Raw genomic sequence first — 21,810 nt, 5'->3', positions numbered from 1 at the left:
ATTTACCCTCATAGATCTCTCTAGTTGCCTTTTACTTCCCTTTACTTGCTACCCTCATCTGTACAAGATGGAATCATCTTTCCAACTTCACAATCTGATTCTTCTCTGCACACAACAGCTGCCTCCCCAGCCCCATGAGAGCTTATCTGGTGACTCAAGGATGCACTTTTCTGGAAACAAGTGCAAGTGGTATGATAAAAAGAATTTGTTTGTTTCATTTTGTTTTCCACCATACTGGGTCTCTAAACACAGAGATCATTGTGAACTTTGGAAGACAGTGGGAGGACACACACACACACACACACACACACACACACAACAAAAAAAAACTTCACTAGCTGAAAAGTCAACCTCTGTGAACCTTGCTTTCTGCAACCATAAAGGCAAAATTGTTCCATGTAGGGTGTCAGCAAGAATGTAATATGTGTTACATATGCCTGACCCAGAGAAGATATCCAATAAGTGGTAAATACAATTAATGCTCATTTCTACATCTCTATCTCTACTTGTTGTATAACTAACAGCATGTTCCTTTTTATTACTTACTAAGCCCTAGACAACAGTGCTGCTTGTTAGAAGCCTATTTCCTACTTCAGAAAAGCATTTATCTTTATTATACAACCATTGTGTTTTTGCTTACAATTTATTCTACAACTCATCACAGTTTCTGAATCTCCTTGAACTACCAAAGTCAATAAAGGTGTTAAGGTCAATCAGTAGCAGTTATATACTCCTGTGGTCACAGCATCTGGTTTTTTGTATTTAAACTACAATGCTAGCAAAAACTCTTTGTTGCCAGCGTTTTCTTCTTTTCTTTTCTTTTTTCTTTTCTTTTCTTTTTCCTTTTCTTTTCTTTTCTTTTCTTTCCTTCTTTTCTTTTCTTTTTTCTTTTCTTCTTTTCCTTTCCTTTTTTGTCAACCATCTCAAACACTATTTAGGAGTGTTAGTTTATAATAAATGACATTAAAATTTTACATAGTCTCCCAAAAAGTGAAGAATAATCACTTTGGATTCAAAAAAAATAATTAAGTCCTGTTTTAGATGAGGTTTACCTTTGCATTCTCCTTAACAAAGGCTTTTAGCGAGCAAAATAAAAGGGTAAAAGTGATCAGGAGATAGGTTATTTAACTCTAACGTTCTTGTCTTTCATAAGTATTTCATATGTTAGCTACAAATGTTTCATTTGATTAAAGCAGGATATCTAGAAGACACATACTTGATATTTTGTTAGTCTATTTTGAGTTATTGTATACTACTAGAATACTACAAGATTGTTTTCTTAGTTTCATACCAATCAGTTTTATTTTCACAAATTTATTGCCTGCTTGGTGCAAATTAATGAGATATTTAGTCAGATGCAATGACTGAATTAAGAGAATTTTTTTCTATAGGCCTCCAGGAAAACGCTGGCTCTTACGCAAATTACCAAATGTTATTTTCACAGTTCTATTTAACTGCACTTTAGTTTGTATAGCACTTATTAACAGCCTGAAGACTTGCTTCCCTGTCAGGTGAAAACTAAATTCCCTTCATCCATCATTAAAGATTGTTTATCAAGATGCTGCAGGTGAATTAGTGTGAGCCTTATCATCCAATGTAGCCCAGCTGGATACCTTAGCCGGAATGAGTTCTTGAAATTAAGAAGCTTAGTGATAAGAAATGTACATTATTTTTTCCCTTAGATATAAAAAAATCCACCAAAAAAGAAAGGAAGAAAGAAAGAAAAAGTCCTGAGGAACAAACATGGAGGACGGAAATTCTTAAACTGCAGTTAGTGCCGTGATTAACAACCACAGGAACAGTAACTATCATACCTGACCCTAAATGAAACACCTCACTTTTTTCATGGCTTGGTGCATGCTAGGATGAAATACATTTCTTCAATTCTTTTGGAATGTTTAACATTTGGTAGTATCACTTTGAGTATTGACAGTGCTTCTGAAAATACCATCACGAAGAAATCTCTTTAGGTAGGTATTTCTTCTGTATTAATTATCAACTCATGTTCAAAGCAACTATAAAATACAAAGCTTAATTTCCCAGCAGTCTCAAGCTGGAACTTATTTTGTTTAAAAAGAGGGGAATAAATATCTATGACACTAATATGACTTCAAGAGGGTTAACAGACTTGTGAGGAGATCAACTTCCCACCTATGTGTGCACCAGGAGTTATGCCCAACTTGGTCAAAACTAGAATGCAAGATTCAGAATAGGAGAGAAAGAATTTCAGGACAGAGAAAGTTGTCTGTGAAGCATTTCTTTTTGAGCACAGAACAAGGAGTTCATAATCATAATATTTTTCACCTTAATTCATTGGAGAAAAAAAGCAAAACACATCTGTGTTTGCTTTGTTATTCTCTTTACCTGAAATATTAATTACATTTGATGTTCTGATTTTATTGTTCTGATACTAACCTACATTTGCTACCTGCAGTGACTCACAGGTTACTCATGCATGGTGATACTAATCAATTCTCTCATTCCTATTTTCAGAAGAAGCATTCTCAGAACACAAGAAGATGTGGAATTCTGGCATGTTGTATTACAATTATACTCTATACTGAATTTAAGAAGGAAGATCCAAATTAATATTTTTATACACTTCCTTTAGGATGTTCCTAAAAATATATCTAGTAGTTACTACTTCATACAGTATCATGTTTAATTCAGAAGTTCTTGGCAAATGAGGGGAAATAGGTAGCTAGATGCTCCAGTTCTCAGTGTCCAATAAAATAACTTATATATATTCTTCTGGCACTGAAATATAAACTTATTCTTTATATCAGACTTTGAGTACCACGGTGAATGATTTATTAAGTCCAAACATTTGTATTAAAGAGTGTAAGTGCTGTTTTCTTTTCCTACTTCATTTGTGCACTTTATTTATTTCCAGCTTTATGATGTATCAGTGACAAATAAAAGTAGTATATATTTAAAGGTGTATAGCATGAAAATTATAGGTGTATGTTGTCAGGTGATTACCATAATCAAGCTAATTAACATATCTATCACCTCTCATAGTTACCTTTTCTGTGTGTGGTAAGAACATGTACCGTCTCCCTTACCAAATTTCAAGCATGCAATACAGTATTAACTATTGTCACCATGCTAAACATTACATCTCCCGGAACTTACTCAGCTTATAACTGAAACTTTGCAAATCTGACCAACATCTCTCCATTTTCCATATTCCTCAGCCCCTGGCAACGGCCATTCCACTCTTTGGTTCTATGAGTTCTGCTTTTTTAGTTCCCACGTATGAGATCATACAGTATTTGTTCTTCTGTGTCTGACTTATTTCACTTAGCACAAGGTCCTCTAAATTCATCTATGTATAATTTCTGTTCTGGTCATTAAAGTACAAATTACATTGTTCTCATGGAAGTAGGAATCTAAGGGGGCAGGCAAACACCATGTTACAACAAGAAAAGCATGAGAAAGATATGCACAGGGCATCATGCAGGCAGAAGACAGGGGAGTAAGAAGCTTCACGAAGTGGTGTCTGAAAGAAATCAAAAAGATGTAGTTAAGGATAGTACGAATTGGTTGCAGGTGTCAGAGCAAGGACAGGGGACAAGCTGGGACATGGACATTGAGGCCAAGGGAAGGGACTACACAAGTCAGGACTATAAAGAAAGCACATTGTTTTAACCACTTGTATTTCCCCCTCTCTGAATATTTTTGCCCTCATGTCTTCCAATTGTCTTAATTTGTATTGAATCGTTGGCAGTCTTTTCCTGGAAAAGAGCATACTCCATATGAAACTTACAAAATTTCTTTCATACTGAAATTTTAATTTTGATACGAATTTATCAATCTTTTTATTTATGACTTTTTTCTTATTCAAAAGAAAATTCCTTTTCCCAAACAATAACCATAATGTCATCATGCTTTATATTTATTTTTATTTTTAGTCATTTAAAGAATTCATAACAAACCATGAGAAAAAATTTTGAAGGAGACTATCATGGATTGAATTGTGTCCCCCAAGAAAAGGTATGTTGAAATCCTAAATTTAAATATCTCTGAATATAAACTTATTTAGGAATAAAACCTTTACCCATATAATTACTTAAGAAGAGATCACACTGGATAGGGTAGGCCCTTAATCCAACAGAATTGGTGTTGTTATGAAAAGAATACTACGTAAAGAGATGAGCACATAGGAAGCATAGAAGCGATGCATCTATAAGCCAACGAGTGCCAAACATTGCCAGAAAATGACCAGAAATTATCAAGAGGCAAGAGAGGGTTCGCCCATCGGTCTCAGAGGAAGCATGGTCCTAGTGACACCTTGATTTTGTACTGCAAGCCTCCAAACACGGGAGACAAAAAGATTTCATTGTTTTAAGTCAGCCTTTTTTTTTTTTTTTTTTTTTTTTTTTTTTGGTATAGCAGCCCTGGGAAACAAAAATGTGTAGCAAATTGATAATAGTAGTAGCTGCAAGGGGCAGGGTGGGGAGACTAGAACTATGGGAGGGAATCAGAGGAGGTAGTTAGAGAGGTCATCCTGCACTGTGGCATGTGGTGGAGAGTGGGAATCCCATATAGCCCAGGATTGCTAAGCCATAAAGTATAAGTCATACGCTATTAAACATTGAGCCATAAAAGAAAAAAGAGTACACAGAATGGGCAGTAGTGTACATGGTGCATTAAAGAACGTAATAGGGAAGCCAATGTTTCTTGAAAGTGTCAGCCTCTGTATCACAACAGCAGGGAAGTGTTAAAACATAAGGGTGGGCTTCTTTTTTAAATTTATGGGTATCAGGGCATCTGGGTGGCTCGGCTGAGTGTTCAGCTTTGGCTCAGGTCATGATCTTGTGGTTCGTGAATTGGAGCCCCATGTCAGACTCTGTGCTGACAGCTCAGAGCCTGGAGTCTGCCTGCTTCAGATTCTGTGTCTCCTCTCTCTGTCCCTCCCAGGCTTATGCTCTGTTTCTCTCTGTCTCCCAAAAATAAAATAAATGTTAAAAAAAATTTTTTTTAATTTATGGGTATCACCAATAGGACAGGTTTAAAATGCAGGCATCTAGGTCTCATCCACAGATTCTGACAGGTTCTACAGTCCTGACAATGAGCACACATGTCCATAGCATATATATTTACAGCTTAACATGTGTCTCAGATAATTCTGATGCAGATGGTCTTTGTGCCTCACTTTGAGAAACATCACATTACAGGGTCTGGCAGAAAAATCCAAATATATTCATGGTGAATATATTTCTTGAAGTTTGATGTATCCTGCTTTGTATTAATTTCTATTATTATCATCTTAAAATATAATGCTAATTTCATTGTCAATTCAAAAATATCTGCATTTCCTATTTTAAAGTGTTTAATTTATCAAAATGTTCCATGTATGTATATACACATGCTATTTACAGACACAGCAATTTTTCAATTCTATGGCAAAGATGTCCTGTTCAATACTGTATCAGACAGATAACTATGGCCAAAAGTAATGACTCATGATCCCTGGTATTCAAAACAAATAATTCATGATGAATTATAGGCCAAAATACCTAAGGTTAATTAGAAAAATTTGTAGAAAATTTGTAGAAAACAGGACTATACGTATCTTTGTGACTTTGGGGTAGGCAAAGATTTTATAACTGGAATATAATAAAGGAAAAGATTGAAAAATTTTACTTCATTATAATTAAGAACCTATGTTTATTAAAAGGCAATTAGAGAATGGGCAGTACACAAACTGGATGAATACATTTGCAATACATCAGAATTATGCATGTGTATGTAGGTAGGTATCATACACATAAAAAAATTAAAAGCATGACAAATGGTAAACAGACATATAAAAGAGTCTCAACATTAGTTTCTCAACTCAGAAAAAAGGTAAATGAAAACCACAGTGAAATATCATTAAACTGCCACTACAATGACTGAAATTAAAAGATAAATAATATAGAGTGCTGGAAAAGATGGGGAATAACAGTATGTCAGCAAAGTATGAGAGTATGGAGAGTCCCAAGTCCCTAACAGGGACTAGGGTAGAGTACAAAAATGTCCACAAAGTCTTCCCACCCAGTAGAGGTGCCCTTTTGCAATGTTAACTTGAAGCTCTTCCCATCAAAAGTTGGAGTCTCTCCACTCCTTGACTTGCTTTGTCAAATTTGACATTTAAGAAAAAGGGTCTAAGGCACAGGCTTGAAAACAATTACACATGAGGGCTATTACTGTTTTGCTCCTCTAAAGGAACTTTGTAACATCTACTGTGTAATGAAGCCTGGATTAGGCAAAAACAGGATGTTGAACCACTAATAGCACTATAGCCAACAACTAGCATTAACTAGCAGCCAGCATCCACCCCAGGCATGTGAGTGAAGCCATCCAAGATTAACCTACCTCCTCCCAGACTGCCAGCAGACTGAAGCCACAGGAGTAGGCAAGGCAAAAAAGACCAGCGAAAGAATGGTCCTGATCAAACTGCTGACTCAATGAATCAAGAGCAGATAGTCGTTATTTAAAGTCCTATGTTCTTGATACAGTTTATGTAGAAAAGGTTAATTTATACAGGATATTTGAATCAGTCTCTTCTTTTGTCAAGAATTGTGCAATTACCATACCACCCTCTACAGCAAGACTATTAAATAATGTACCTAAGCATCTGTCTTGATTCAGTCCTCAAAGCTAATTTGTACTGCAAGGGTCTTGTCATATGCTATAAAATGTTCAGTCTGAGCTTGCAGTTACTGATTAAAGGAAACTACTATTAAAAAAGAACACACTGAATAGGTTAATTTATGAGCTATACTTTTCATTAGGAAGAGAACAAGAAGTGCATTCAACTCATCCAAATTTCACTTTCTGTCATGAAAAAATGAAAATTCTACCTTAAATTTTAAAACCAGCTAAAACCTACCCAACCAGCCAGGTCAGGCTTTAAAGTTATATGGCATTTAATTTTAATATATCTATCAACACAAGTATTTAAATCTGTTTCTTTACAAAATGTACTTTAACCACCAAACAGAACTTGATAACGAGATCAGGAAGATCAAAAGACAAGTTATTTGAGATGATGTATTTTCAGTGAATGAGACAGCAGCTGCTAGAGCATTCTGGAACCCCCAAGCCTGGATTCTGCTGGCCTTTCATTCCTGTATTTTTCCATGTCAGAGACTTGGACCCATCGTTGCACATGTACTTATTTTTCCTTACCAAATCAACTATAGCCATCTTTATTTTTTTTTATTTTTTTAAACATTTATTTATTTTTGAGACAGAGAGAGACAGGGCATGAACGGGGGAGGGGCAGAGAGAGAGGGAGACACAGAATCGGAAACAGGCTCCAGGCTCTGAGCTGTCAGCAGAGAGCCCGACGCGGGGCTAGAACTCACGGACCACGAGATCATGACCTGAGCTGAAGTCGGCCGCTTAACCGACTGAGCCACCCAGGTGCCCCAACTATAGCCATCTTTAAAAAGATTCTCATATTGGGGCGCCTGGGTGGCTCAGTCGGCTTAGGTCATGATCTCACAGCTTCTGCGTTCAAGCCCCACATTCGGCTCTGACGCTGATAGCGTGGAGCCTGGAACCTGCTTCGGATTCTGTGTCTCCCTCTCTCTCTGCCTCTCCCCCACTCACTCTCTCTCTCTCTCTCTCTCTCAAAAATAAATAAACATTAAAAACATGTTTTTAAAAGATTCTCATACCTTGTTGAAAACCTTCATAAATTAACATGAAGAGACATTTTTTTTTCAAACAAAATAAACAGAGACCAATGGGAAAGATAATAATTCCTCTAAATGTAAATTACATAACTGAATAAACCTCTCTGTCAAACCAGTTGCTCAAATATATCTTTTGAGCATATGTACAAGTCCTGTTAGATTGGATCACTAGGTAATGACCCCTTTTGTCTTTCTCTGGTTACATCTTTTTGACGGAAAATGTATCTGATCTTGTCTATAGTTCAGAACTCTGCCATATAGGAAATCCAGATTTTATTCTGACAAGGACAATTAAGCTTAAAGAAGTTTTATTTTCTCATTTTAGTGTATTTATTATGACATTATTCCTAGATTTCTTTCAGAAGATATTGTGATTCCTACAAAATTTCTATGATTGACATTTACGATTAAGTCAATTGTAATACTTTGTTCAGAATTTTTATATTGGAGACATCAAGGATTAGGTCCATTGGAATAACTAAAATAAAAATTTTAAATCAGCAAAGAGTAATAACCTCTGGCTCTTTGACAGATTTGGTAGAAAGTAACAATCAGTTGTACTAGGGTTATGTTATTATCACCTTTTTAAAGTTCATTTTAGGAGTCCAAATGACAATGTTGCCCTAAGAAAAACACTTACCAGTTTAAGGTTTTTCTGAATACCACTCAGAAACACCTTCGTAAGTTATGAATAGCTCATGTATTTTTACTGGCTGCAGATTTATTGTGATGGTTAATCTGGTTTTCTAAACAGAGATACCACTTTTATATTTAATGTTATTAAAATATAAAATGGTAATTGAAAATGGCACTAAAATTGTAAAACAATCAGGAATGGAAACTTATTTTAAGTGGGAATTTATGTTAGGTAGACTTTAGAACCATTCTGAAGATTACCAAATCTTAGCAGTCACAGAGAAGAGTGAGAGACAAACCAATACATAGGAGAGTGCTTAGGAAAAAATAATCCCTATAGCAATTGGCTTAGAAAGGGAGAAGGCCTGAATCTCATGACTTCTAGTGACCAGTGGGGCTTTAAAGCCTAGAGTTCTAAAGGTCAGCTGGCTTGGCCTGGAGAAAGCCTGGAGGGCACTTGGGCTGTTCTTGGAGAGAAGCCAGGGCCAACAGCCTACAGACATATAGCATGGAAACAGTGATCTGAAGAGCACCTGAGGCACACAGTGGGGAAGTGATTTGCTCATCTCAGAGCATATCCCAGAGATGCAGTGTTCACGGAGAAACCCCTCCAGGAATAAAGGAATCCGCATGCACCATTTCCTTCCCCTCACCCCTCAGCATAAGCACCGGGCCATCTGTGGGAACCAGTGTAGGGCCTACATTTACTGTCTAATTTGCTTACACCAACCCCCCCCCCGAGTCCCCCCCCCCAGCTCCTGCCATCTAGTGGATCCACCCTACCCAGTCATGTTTGCCTCAGTCCCAGTTGCAATGGGCTCCCTTCTCCAGAAGAACCTGCCCACATTGCATCTCCCAACCAGAGAGTTTTGCAGGGCCTCAGTTGCTGTGGCAGTGATGACAGGTCCCATCGCATAAGCAGCCTAGAGCTCACTTAGTTAAAATTCACCACATTCAGGCCAGGGACCAAGCACCTCCCACAACAGGCAAAGAGAGCTTCTGCAGATGACTGGCCTGAAGGATGAAGTGGCCAGGACACAACAGGAGAACATACACAGCACACATTGGAGACATTCCCTAAAGTGCCAGGCCTTGGGGAATAAGGGGTACCACATACTACAGGGCACTACAGGACATCTTTTTCATAAGGCATTGTCCTCAAAAACAATCTAACTTTCTGAACACAGAGAAGCAGGCAGTGACTAGACAAAATGAGAAGACGGAGGAATTGGTCCCAAATAAAAGGACAAGCTCTCAGCCAGAAATCTAAGTGAAACAGAAATAAGTAACATGCTTGATACACAATTTAAAGTAATTGTCATAAAGATACTCACTGAACTTGAAAAGAGTAGAAGACAGGGGTGAGGACCATAAGAGAGACAACAGAAATAACATAGCAGAGATAAAGGACTTAATAAACAAAATGAGAAACATGCTTGATAGAATGAATCGACTGAAAGAAACAGAGGAACGAATTAATGACCTAGAGACAAAGTAAACGAAAGTAATCAAGCTAAACAAAAGAGAGAAAAAAGAATTACACAAAATGAGAAATGATTTAGGGAACTAAGTGACTCCATCAAATTTAATAAAAATTCACATTATAGGAGTCCCAGAAGAAGAGACAAAAGGGGCAGAAAATTTATTAGAAGAGATTGTAGCTGAAAACTTTCCAAAGTGGGGAAGGAAACAAATATCCAGATCTAGGATTCACAGAGAACCCCTGACAAAAATCACCAAAGACAGACCCATACCAAGACATATTATAATTAAAATGGCAAACTATAGTGATAAAGAAAAAAATTTAAAAGCAACAAGACAAAAAAAAAAAAAAAGATAGGTACATACAAGGGAAACCCCATAAAACTCTCAGGGGATTTTTTTAAACAGAAACTTTCCAAGTCAGAAGGGAGTGCATGATCTATTCAAAGTACTGAATGGGAAAAACCCGCAGCCAAGAATACTCTCTCTCTCTCATTCTATTATGAATGATAGCCTTCCTGGATAAATAGCTTCCCAGACAAACAAAAACAGAATGAGTTCATGACCACTAAACCAGCCCTGCATGAAATATCAAACAGCACTCTGAGTGGAAAGGAAAGACCAAAAGTGACATTATAAAGGTAGAAAACACAAAAGCAGTGAAAATGAATATTTTTATAAAATATCAATCAAGGAACTCACACAATAAAAGTATGTAAAATATGATACCATATACCTAAAACATGAGGGGAAGAGGAGTAAAGAATGGGTTCAAACCTAAAACAACCATCAATTTAATATAGACTGCTATAAGCAGAAGAAACCTAATGGTAACCACAAATCAAAAACCACTAATAAATACGCAAAGAAGAAAGAGAAAGAAATCTAAATATACCATTAAAGAAAACCAGCAAACCATGAAAGGGAGAAAGACAAGAAAGGATCAGAGAAATCTTCAGAAACAACCACAAAACAAGTAATACAACAGCAATAAATACATATCTATAAATAATTAGTTTAAATGTAGGTGGAGTAAACACTCCAATTAAAAAACATAGGGTGGCAGTATGGAGGGAAAAAAACCAAGATCCATCTTATGCTGCCTACAAGAGACTATTTTTAGACCTAAGACACCTACAGATTGAAAGTGAAAGATAGAGAAACATTTATCATGCAAATGGATGTTAAAAGAAAGGTGGAGTAGCAATATTTATATCAGACAAACTAGACTTTAAAACAAAGACTGTGGGGTGCGTGGGTGGCTCAGTCAGTTGAGCGGCTGGCTTCTGCTCAGGTCATGATCTCACAGTTTGTGAGTTCGAGCCCCACATCAGGCTCTGTGCTGACAGCTCAGAGCCTGGAGCCTGTTTTGGATTCTGTGTATCTCTCTCTCTCTGCTCCTTCCCCACTCGTGTTCTGTCTCTCTCTGTCTCTCTCAAAACTAAATAAACATTAAAAAAATTTTCTAAAACAGACTATAACAAGAGACAAAGACACTATATAATAAAGGGACAATCCAACAAGAACTAACAATTGTAAATATTTATGCAGTCAACATGAGAGCACCCAAATACATAAAAGTTAATAACAAAGGAACTATTTGATAATAATAAAACAATAATAAGGGGACTTTAACACCCCACTTATATTGATAGATCATACAAACAGAAAGTCAAGAAGGAAACAATGGCTTTGAATGACACACTGGACCAGATGGACTTAACAGTTATATTCAGAACAGTCCATCCTAAAACAGCAGAATACACATTATTTCAAGTGTACATGGATCATTCTTCAGAATATATCACATATTAGGCCACAAAACAAGCCTCAAAAAAGATTGAAATCATACCATGCATTTTTTTCTGATCACAGTGCTATGAGACTAGAAGTCAATCACAAGAAAAAGTCTGGAAAGACCACAAATACATGGAGGTTAAATAACATGATACCAAAAAATGAATAAATGGGTCAACCAGGAAATAAAAGAATAAAAAAAGTACATAAAACAAAGGAAAATGAAAACACAAGGGTTCCAAACCTTTGGGATGCAGCAAAAGTGGTTCTAAGAGAGAAGTTTATAGCAATATAGGCCTACCTCAAGAAGCAAGAAAAATCTCAAACAACTTAACCTTAAACCTAAAGGAGCTATAAAAAACAATCTCCAAACCTAAAGCCAGCAGAAGGAAGGAAATAATAAAGATTAGAACAAAAATAAATGATGTAGAAACTAAAAAAAAAAAAAAATCAATGAAACCAGGAGCTATTTCTTAAAAATAAAAAAAATCAGTAAAATTTATAGACTTCTAGCCAGACATATCAAGAAAAAAAGATAAAGGACTCAAATAAATAAAATTACAAATGGGAGAGGAAAAATAACAACCAACATCACAGAAATACAAACAATTATAAAAAAAATGGAGAGAAGACATAACAGACATTTATTCAAAGAAGATGTACAGATGGCCAAGAGACACATGTAGATGCTCATCATCACTCTTCAGGGAAATGCACATCAAAACCACAGTGAGATGTCACCTCATACCTGTCAGATGGCTAAAATCAACAACACAAGAAACAACAGGTATTAGCAAGGATATGAAGAAAAGGTAACATTCACGCACTCTTGGTGGGAATGTAAACTGGTATAGCCACAGTATGAAGGTTCCTCTAGAAGTGAAAAATAGAACTACCCTACAATCCAGCAATTGCACTACTGGGTATTTACCCAAAGACTACACAAACACTAATTCAAAGGGATACATGCAGCCCTATGTTTATAGCAGCATTATTTACAGTAGCCTTATTTTACAGTAAGGCTTATTTTACTTTATTCTACTTATTATTTATAGTAGCATTATTTACAGTAGATGGAAACAGCTCAAGTGTCCATCAATTGGTGAGTGGATGAAAAAGAGCTGATATATATACATAATGGAACATTACCCAGCCATGAAAAAGAATGAAATCTTTCCATTTGCAACCACATGGATGGGCCCAGAAAGTATAATGCTAAGTAAAATAAGTCAAAGACAAATACCATATTATTTCACTTATATGTGCAATTTAAGAAAGAAAACAAATGAACAAAGGGGAAAAAAGAGGCAAAGAAACAGATTGTTAACTATAGAGGTTACCAGACTAGAGCTGGGGGATGTGAAATACCTGATAGGGATTAAGGAGTACACTTGTGAACATTGGGTGAGGGAATTAAAAACAAAACTTAAAAATAAACAAAACTGGGGCGCCTGGGTGGCGCAGTCGGTTAAGCGTCCGACTTCAGCCAGGTCACGATCTCGCGGTCCGTGAGTTCGAGCCCCGCGTCGGGCTCTGGGCTGATGGCTCAGAGCCTGGAGCCTGTTTCCGATTCTGTGTCTCCCTCTCTCTCTGCCCCTCCCCCGTTCATGCTCTGTCTCTCTCTGTCCCAAAAATAAATAAACGTTGAAAAAAAAATTTTTAAAAAAAATAAACAAAACTTATATCTACCCACCCTTTCTCATACCCCCGTATACTTCTATCATCCCCACATGGGTAAATCACATTACCATTACCCAGTTGCTGGTATTAGGAATCTGGGAGCCTTCTTTAATTCTACCTTTCTTTCCTCTTACCCCTGCATGAAATCAGTCACTAAGTGCTCCCCATTCTGTCTCCCGAAGGACTCTTTGATTCATTCACTCTCTCTGTCTGCAGCATCTATTCTCCTCCAGGGTAATCATTCTCTTCTTGGATAAATGTGCATCAACTGATTTCCTTTTCTTAACTTGCTGTCCTCCAATCTGCCATACCCAGAACATGGTTTCCAAAACCCAGTTGATTGTGTAACCCTCCTCCTCCAGCACTTTCAGGTAATCGTCAGGGCCACTGCTTTTTGGATTTAACTACAAATGACTTAAAACCTTTGGGATTTTTGCCTCTGTCTCTCCCCATGTTCTCATTTTGTAGTCCTCCCCATTCACTTTTTATACTTTTTGCTGAATTTCTCTTCGTTTCTGACCATATCATACTCTGGCATGTATCAAGGTCTTCTCATGAGTTTCTTTTTATGGACACTTTCTTCCTGTCTCATTAATTTGCCTGACTTCTATAAATTCCATGACTATCCCTTACACAAAATACATACACATACACCCACACTTCCACTTCCTGTTCTGAGCTCCTGTAGCAGCTTCTATTAGCTCTAGCATAGAATTTACCACGCTGTGTTTTATTTCTTCCAACAGACCAAAAGTTCCCCAAAGTTAGAAATTGTGTTTTATTTTCCATTATCTACTGAATTCCTGTCAGAGTGCCTGCTCCATGGTAGGTATTCAAAAGATACAAAATGAAAGAACAGAGAGGAGGTACATTATTAACCCCTATAGCCACTTTCAAATTATTGATGGTGTGTGTATGGTTTCAAAAACTGTGGATAATGCATAGATAGCTTTACATCCAAAACCCTATACATTTTATGTTCCATAATTCTAGTTTCCTAAAGAGATCAGGTTCTATATTGCTAATCAAAAAGCACTTCATACTTTAGATACCGCATTTAGTATTGGCAGAATTCTATCTAGTTGTGAAACTTTGCCCTTCTATATAACAATCCTACTTGCTCATGGCTGCAGGTTACCAGGGTACCTATGAATAATGCTAATATCTTATTTTCACATTCAAGAGCTCTGAATTTCCTCTACTATCTTGGCAAATATTCATCTTGAGATGATGTATTCATATGCCATAATGTGAAGAAAATATAATTTGTTCCTAATTTAAGACCTGCTATCAAAAAGCCAATTTGTATATGGGTGAAAGAGAATATGATTCCTCTAGGATGTGTGAATTTGAGAACCATGTTTATTTATGGGCCTAACTGATGTTCAAAGATTATTGTAAACTCTTTGAAGAAAGAGATGATACTTTAATTATGGTCTCTTGGAAACAGCAGGAAATCAATCAACATTTAGCTAACAAAATAAGAAATAACAGCAATATAGAAACAAACACATATATGACAACTAAATCGGACATCATGATCTTTCAAGTCAAAGCTAACATATTAAGAATTGGTAGCACTGATTTGTATTTTTGGTCATCTAAACTACTAGAATTCACCTATGTTAATATACTTTGAACTTATAAGAAAACCAAAAGTTTCAGACAGACTCTTTGATAAGCAGCTTTTTATTGTATGGAAATGCGATCAAGACTCCATAGAGTTCACCTCTTCTGAGCACATAGAAGATTATACTTCCCTGAACCCATGCATTTAGATGGGGTCGTATATCTATTTCTAGGCAATGGCTTGTAAACAATGTGTGTCGCTCTCAGGTCAGAAATTTTTAGCGATCCTCAAATGTTTTCCCCACCGTCCCTGCTATACCAAGGATTTCCCTTGTTCTAGATGGTACAGCTACTTGATAGGAGAGATTGTGTTCATCTGTACTGCTAAGCAATGTCATGGAGGCCGCTAAAAAGAAATAAACCTTTTGTTGTTTTAAGTCTGAGATTTAGGCATTTTTTTTTTTTATCCCGACATAGCCTTAACTGTCCAGGTCTTCTGTATCAAGACAAATTTTCCATTATCGAAGGTATTTAAGGTTAATAATGCATTTGGATAATTTTATAAGGCAGAAAGTTTTCAGAAATATGAATGTACTGTAGTTTCACCTTTCTGAGACTATGCTGTTTGATGTTTCTTGGTCTAAAAAAAATTCTCTTGAGAATAAAGTGACTCAGTGTCTATAAAAGTCTTTAATTACTTTGATATTTAGCAGATGCAGTAGAGAAGTTAATATAGACAATGAATGTAGTCTTAAGCATCTACCCCAGGGAGGTACAAAAATTGGTTCCTAGTAGAGGTGACCTTTAACTAACAGAGGAGTGGAATAGCACTGGTCACCTTAGGGATTTAATATCGTTGTTTAAGAAAAGAGATTGCCTGTTGAAGGTGGCCTTTGGCAGCTATTGGTGTATTTATGCTGTCAGCAATTCAGCCAACATTGTGACTTTATGTTCCAAAAAAGTAGACTGAGATAAAATGTATTGTGTTTTTTACTAAAGAAAATTAGGAAGTATTATGGTTGGTAGTTTAAAACCGTCAACCTAAAAGGCATCTTAAATATATTTTTCCCAGACTAGAAAGCTTCCATCCAAGAGCACCTTTGTAATGGTAGATCCAAGACTACAAACTCCAAGGCCTGTATACTCCTATAAGTAGTTAAGAAAGAATGACTGAAATTTACAAATTTTGATTTTTAAAACTTGTGAGTCATAAAAATTGGGCCTTTTTTTTTCTTTTTGATTCAGATGGAGATGAAACTGACCTGGCAATACACATCTGTATCCCTCTTTCACCAACACCCTAACCAAGACTGAAAAAGCTGCATTATCTCTTGGTATTAACACAGAAGGCTGATAAATGTTGAGGAATTAACAGTATTAGGCCCAAAGGGGAATAGCAAATGAAAATGCAAGTCTGAAGTTGCTTACCTAACACACACCCATCCTTCAGATCTCCAGTAAAATTACACTCCTTAACAAATCCTTCCCTTGTCCTCCATAGTATGCAAAACTGTTTTCAAGGGCATGTGGCCTCTGCAGAGTCCTGTGCTTGCTCTGCTGTCACAACCTTCAAAGTCTTAATTTGAAGTTGCCCTGCATTTTCATTTTGTAAGGGACCCTGCAAATTATACAGCTGGTCCTGATACTATGCTAATTCTCTCTGGTGCATCTACTCCTTATATCCTGTATTTCTTCTTTGTATCATGGCTGCATATAATTATTGACTATCTCTTTTCAGTCTTAACAGTGTAAGCTGCACAGAAATAAAAAAGCAGGTTTTATCTTTGTTACCATTTTTATCCAGAGTGCTTAGTAGAGTTGGATTAAATCAGATGCATTGATGAATAAGTCCATACATTTTGAATAAATAAACAAACAAATACAAGAAACCTGGGGAAAACACTGGGTTTGAACAGAACTACTAGGGTAGCCTAGTCTTTTTTTTTGGGGGGGGGCGGTGTACAGGAAAAATTAAGGTCAATACATAGAGGAATAGGAGTAAAGTACAATGAGCTTTGAAACCCAAGCCAATAATTTGACACTTGGCACATGAGAAAATACAGAAGTTGACATTAGATTTTTGGGGGCACAAATTATAACATGTTTATAACACCCTGTGTTTCCAGGGTGAATTTTACATCCTTAGACACTGTATTCCCTCTGCTTCCTTAGTGGGAACACAATGTCATAGCATATTTTAATATATGGTAACAAATTCTTCACCATCAACTACATCACATACTTTATTTGATTGTCTCCTCACAAGACCCTATAATGTTGGCTCCCTATGTTTCAAATATGAAAATAGGCTCCAAAAGAGGAAATAATTTTCCCAAGTTAACATCAGTAAAGAAACTTACAGGATTTGGAAACAGGGTTCCTTGAGAAAAATTCTCAAAAACCTTCCTACTATTTAAAGATACTTCTATAACTTAAGCATTTATATTTTTAAACAAATATTTACTTACTTTGTATACACCAATATCGGGAACTAGAAGAAATCAGATACCAGAATGCTTAAACACCAGCTATGTGTTCTTTATTTTTTTAATTTTATTTTTTATTTTTTTAAATTTACATCCAAATTAGTTAGCACATAGTGAAACAATGATTTAAGGAGTAGATTCCTTAATGCCCCTTACCCATTTAGCCCATTTCTTCCTGTTTCTTCCTGTTTCAGTTTTGGTAGTGTATATGTTTCTAGGAATTTTTCCATTTCTTCCAGATTGCCCATTTTATTGGCATATAATTGCTCATAAAATTCTCTTATTATTGTTTTTATTTCTGCTGTGTTGGTTATGATCTCTCCTCTTTCATTCTTGATTTTATTTATCTGGGTCCTTTCCTTTTTCTTCTTGATCAAACTGGCTAGTGGCTCATCAATTTTGTTAATTCTTTCAAAGAACCAGCTTCTGGTTTCATTGATCTGTTCTACTGGTTTTTTTGGTTTCGATAGCATTAATTTCTGCTCTAATCTTTTTTCCTGTCTTCTGTTGGTTTTGGGTTTTATTTCACCAGCTACATGTTCTTAAAACATTTTCTAGATAAACTAAATCTCAAAGAGCTTGAAGACTGTCATTAGAAATGTTTACTTTCCATCAGATCTTGGAAGAAAATGAGACTCATTTTTTACACAAAGATATTCCAACTTATAAGTATAATAACTTTTTTTCAGAGAAAATGGAGGGGAAATGTCAGAGCAGTAGTGCAGAGCTTATCTTTTCTAAATATTGTAATATTTAAGGAAAATTGACCCCCAATTAATTTAAAAATAACAATTTGACTATAATTTAATCTGGTTGAATCGATTAATAAGATGTACAGATCTTATTACCTTGCGATAGCTCTTAGCAACAGAAAAATAGCCACTGAGTAAATGTATATGCTTACTTTCCTCTAAAAGCCTACTGTTATTATGGATATTGTTTTATATCACTATTATCACTATAATCAATCTTTAACTGAATTTTTATTATGCTATTTTCTCTCAGTTTAGATACTAGTTTTAGTCCTGCTACATAGATGTCAAAGAAGAAAGTCACCTGGAGTCCTCAGCAGGTATGAAATTAATGTGATGTAAAATTTGGATGATGAATCTAGTTCCCTTATCTGAAGAATATAAAGTCTCCTTATTTCACTCCATACATCAAAATAAATCTAGCCTTAGTAGAGGGCTAAATATAACCCTCTATAAAGTGTGAAATTATTAGGTTAGGGGTATAAATTTGAAGATCAGAAAATTTGGGATTTCACTTTGGCTCCACTGCTTATCACTATGTGAGGTTGAGCAACATAATTTACCTCTACCTCAATCTCTGAATCTGTAAAATGAGAGTTTTATAAAGTTGTCATGAGGGATTAAATGAGATAACCATTTAACATTACTAGTACTTCCCATAGCAAGGGCAGAGTAATGTTATAATTACTATTATGCCAACCAATATGAATCTCCCTACATAGCTCACTTTGTCAGTTATAACATAGTGCTTGACTGGAATTATTAAACAAGGAAAATACCATTGCGTTTGAATGTGAAGGTTGAAAACATCTTAATAAACCAAGCCAATTCTCTACCTGACAACGTATGCATGCATGCGCTTTTGTTTTACCCCACTGTGATAAAATGTGTATACATATGACAATCAGATATTATGTACACAATTTGATTGAGTGTTGAAAAACACATAATCATAATACTGCAGTGAAGATATAGAATATTTTTCCATCATTCCAGAAAGTTTCTTCATAGCCCTCTCCCATCAATCTACACCCTACAAAGATAATCATTATTTTGATACCTATCACAGTGGCTTAGTTTCCCTGTCCATGAATTTAGTATAAATGAGTTCACACATTATGTACTCCTTTTTAAATGATTTATTCCTGTCAACATGGTCTTGAGACTTACTAATGGTGTCATGCCTATCAATAGTTTATCCTTTTTGTTACAGGTAGTAGTATTTCATTATATTAATATAGCACAACTTGTTTATTCATTCCCCTATTGATGGACACTTTTTCTAGTTTCTTCTCCCTGAATTCCTTAAACATACTTACAATGTTTTAAATTCCTAGTCTTCTAATTTCTCCAGCTGGTCTATTTATATTGATGATGATTTTTCTTGTCTCATATTTTGTGTTCTGTTTTCCTGCTTCACATTCTTAATTTTTAGAGTATACTTAAATAATATGAATAATACATTGGGGGCATCTGGATTATACCGTCTTCATTTAAAGGATATTGTATTTTAGTCTGATACAGTTATAGTATCAACAAATCTTTCCTATTCTTTCAACATTGTTTTCGGTTTTCCTCAGCATTTTATGATGGAATTTTCAACATAAAGCTTGAAAGAACTGTACAATGAAAATCCATAAGCCACCGCCTACGTTCATAATTGTCAGCACTCTGCTATATTCATTAGATTATATATTATGTATATATATTATATTCATCTGTCCATCCATCTTACATGTTGATGCTGTTCAAACTGAGTGGCAAATACCACTACCTTTCACACCTACAAAGTTTTAGCATGTCAGGCATTTTTATTCTTTATTAAATGGATCCATATTGATTTTGTCCCTTTATCAAGAAAGCATAGACCCTACTCTAGGCAATCGTCCTTATTCTCAAAGTGGGGAATTTCTACAGCCTGAACTGAATGCCTGAGGTTCTCAGCAAGATCACTCTGGCTGAGATATAGCTCTAAGGTCACCCAGCATTGTAGGAATCTGTAGTCTCTGTTCAGATCACAGACACACACCACTCTTTATGGTATCTTGCACAATCTACGTTCCCCACAGCTCATTACTCAAGCAGTTCTCTCCCCTGCAGAGGTCTTAGGATCCTTCTCTACACAGTTCTCTTCTCTCTGTACAAGGCCCCACAAATGCCAGCTGCTTCTCTACTCTAGAACTCTCCACCTTTGAACTTTTCTCCAAGTACACCCTGTGCTCTGCTTAGACTCCAACTCCCTGTACCAATGGCTAGAAAAGCACTGCCAGAAAGAACTTTGTGATGTTATTCAATATGGAAACCACTAGCCATATGTGACTATTGAGCACTAGGACTGTGTGTGACTTGTTTGACTGCAGAACTGGATTCATGCTCTTAATTTTCTTTAATTATCACAGGTGGCTGGTGGGTACCACATTGGACAGCACAGGTCTAGTGCTGCCCCCAAGCAGAGCACAAGCAAATGTTGTTATTTAACATTTGCCTTCCCTCAAAGATCACATTTCCTTGTGTCCTACCAACCAACGCTTACTATGAATTACCTTACAGCTTCTTAGATATGCATCTTTATTCCCATGATGCTTGCAGTATGTCTTAGTTGTTTGATTATAATATAGCTAGACATTTCAAAATCACCCACCATGTTGTAACTACTTGTAACTGCACGTTCCAATGGTTACTTTAACTTTGGGATAAAGTCTACTCTTATATGTTAAACTTCAAGTAAAAAAAAAAAAAAAACCATCCTTCTTAAAAAAAAGAATTACCTTATATTCTCTCTCATTTGCAGTTTCTTTTTTTACTGGAAAAACAAGGCAAATCTAATACGGTTATTCAATTATGCTTAGGATTAAACTAGCTTCTATTTAACTGAAAAAATATGAACTCAGTTAAATATGCCATTCTGATTGCTTGTAAAATAAGTAGAAAAAAGAATGGAACATCTGCATCAGCACTGAGCCAGGGCAGGTATCTTCACATGCATTCCTGACTTATATTGGACTTCTCATATTGTGCATTTTATCTGTCTAGAGTATGCAGTCTTACACTCCTTGGTGACTTCAGTTTAGCCTTGAAGAGGCTATTCCACAAAAATGGGGTTAAACAAAGTTTTATTCAAGAAACAAGAGTATAAAAATAAAGTCAAATTACTGCATAATCATTTGGCCTTGACTAAGCAGACCAGAGCAGCAGTCCAGGTTGAAGCTGGTTCCGTGAGGTTCCTTTGCACTCTTGTAGGCCTTAAGTTTGCCTCTGTCACACGATTTGCAATCCAGAATTTAGGTATCCTTACAGACTGTGAGCAACTGGAGAGCAAATCTTCACGTGTGTGCCCCTAGTCCCCAGCACAGTACTTAGTACATAGTAGATGTCAATAAGCATATGCGAAATAAACAAGTCAAAGAAATACTCATTCCATTTGTGCCTTTAAGAAAATAGACTGGTTAAAAAGCCTCATTTTGGGGGCACCTGGGTGGCTCAGTTGGTTAAGTGTCCGACTTTGGCTCAGATCATGATCTCGCTCGGTCTGTGGGTTTGAGCCCCATGTCGGGCTCTGTGCTGACAGCACAGAGCCTGGAGCCTGCTTTGGATTCTGTGTCTCCCTCTCTCTTTGCCCCTCCCCTGCTCACATTCTGTGTTTCTCTCTCTCCAAAATAAACATTTTTTAAAAATAATAAAAAATAAACAAATAAAAACTTCATTTTTAGGTTTGTA

The sequence above is a fragment of the Lynx rufus genome, unplaced genomic scaffold (genome assembly GCF_022079265.1).
Source record: "Lynx rufus isolate CCGP_SWC_20201006 ecotype Redwood Valley unplaced genomic scaffold, mLynRuf1.p SCAF_9, whole genome shotgun sequence".
In the NCBI taxonomy this organism is placed as follows: domain Eukaryota; kingdom Metazoa; phylum Chordata; class Mammalia; order Carnivora; family Felidae; genus Lynx; species Lynx rufus.
This window is presented reverse-complemented; position numbering follows the sequence as displayed.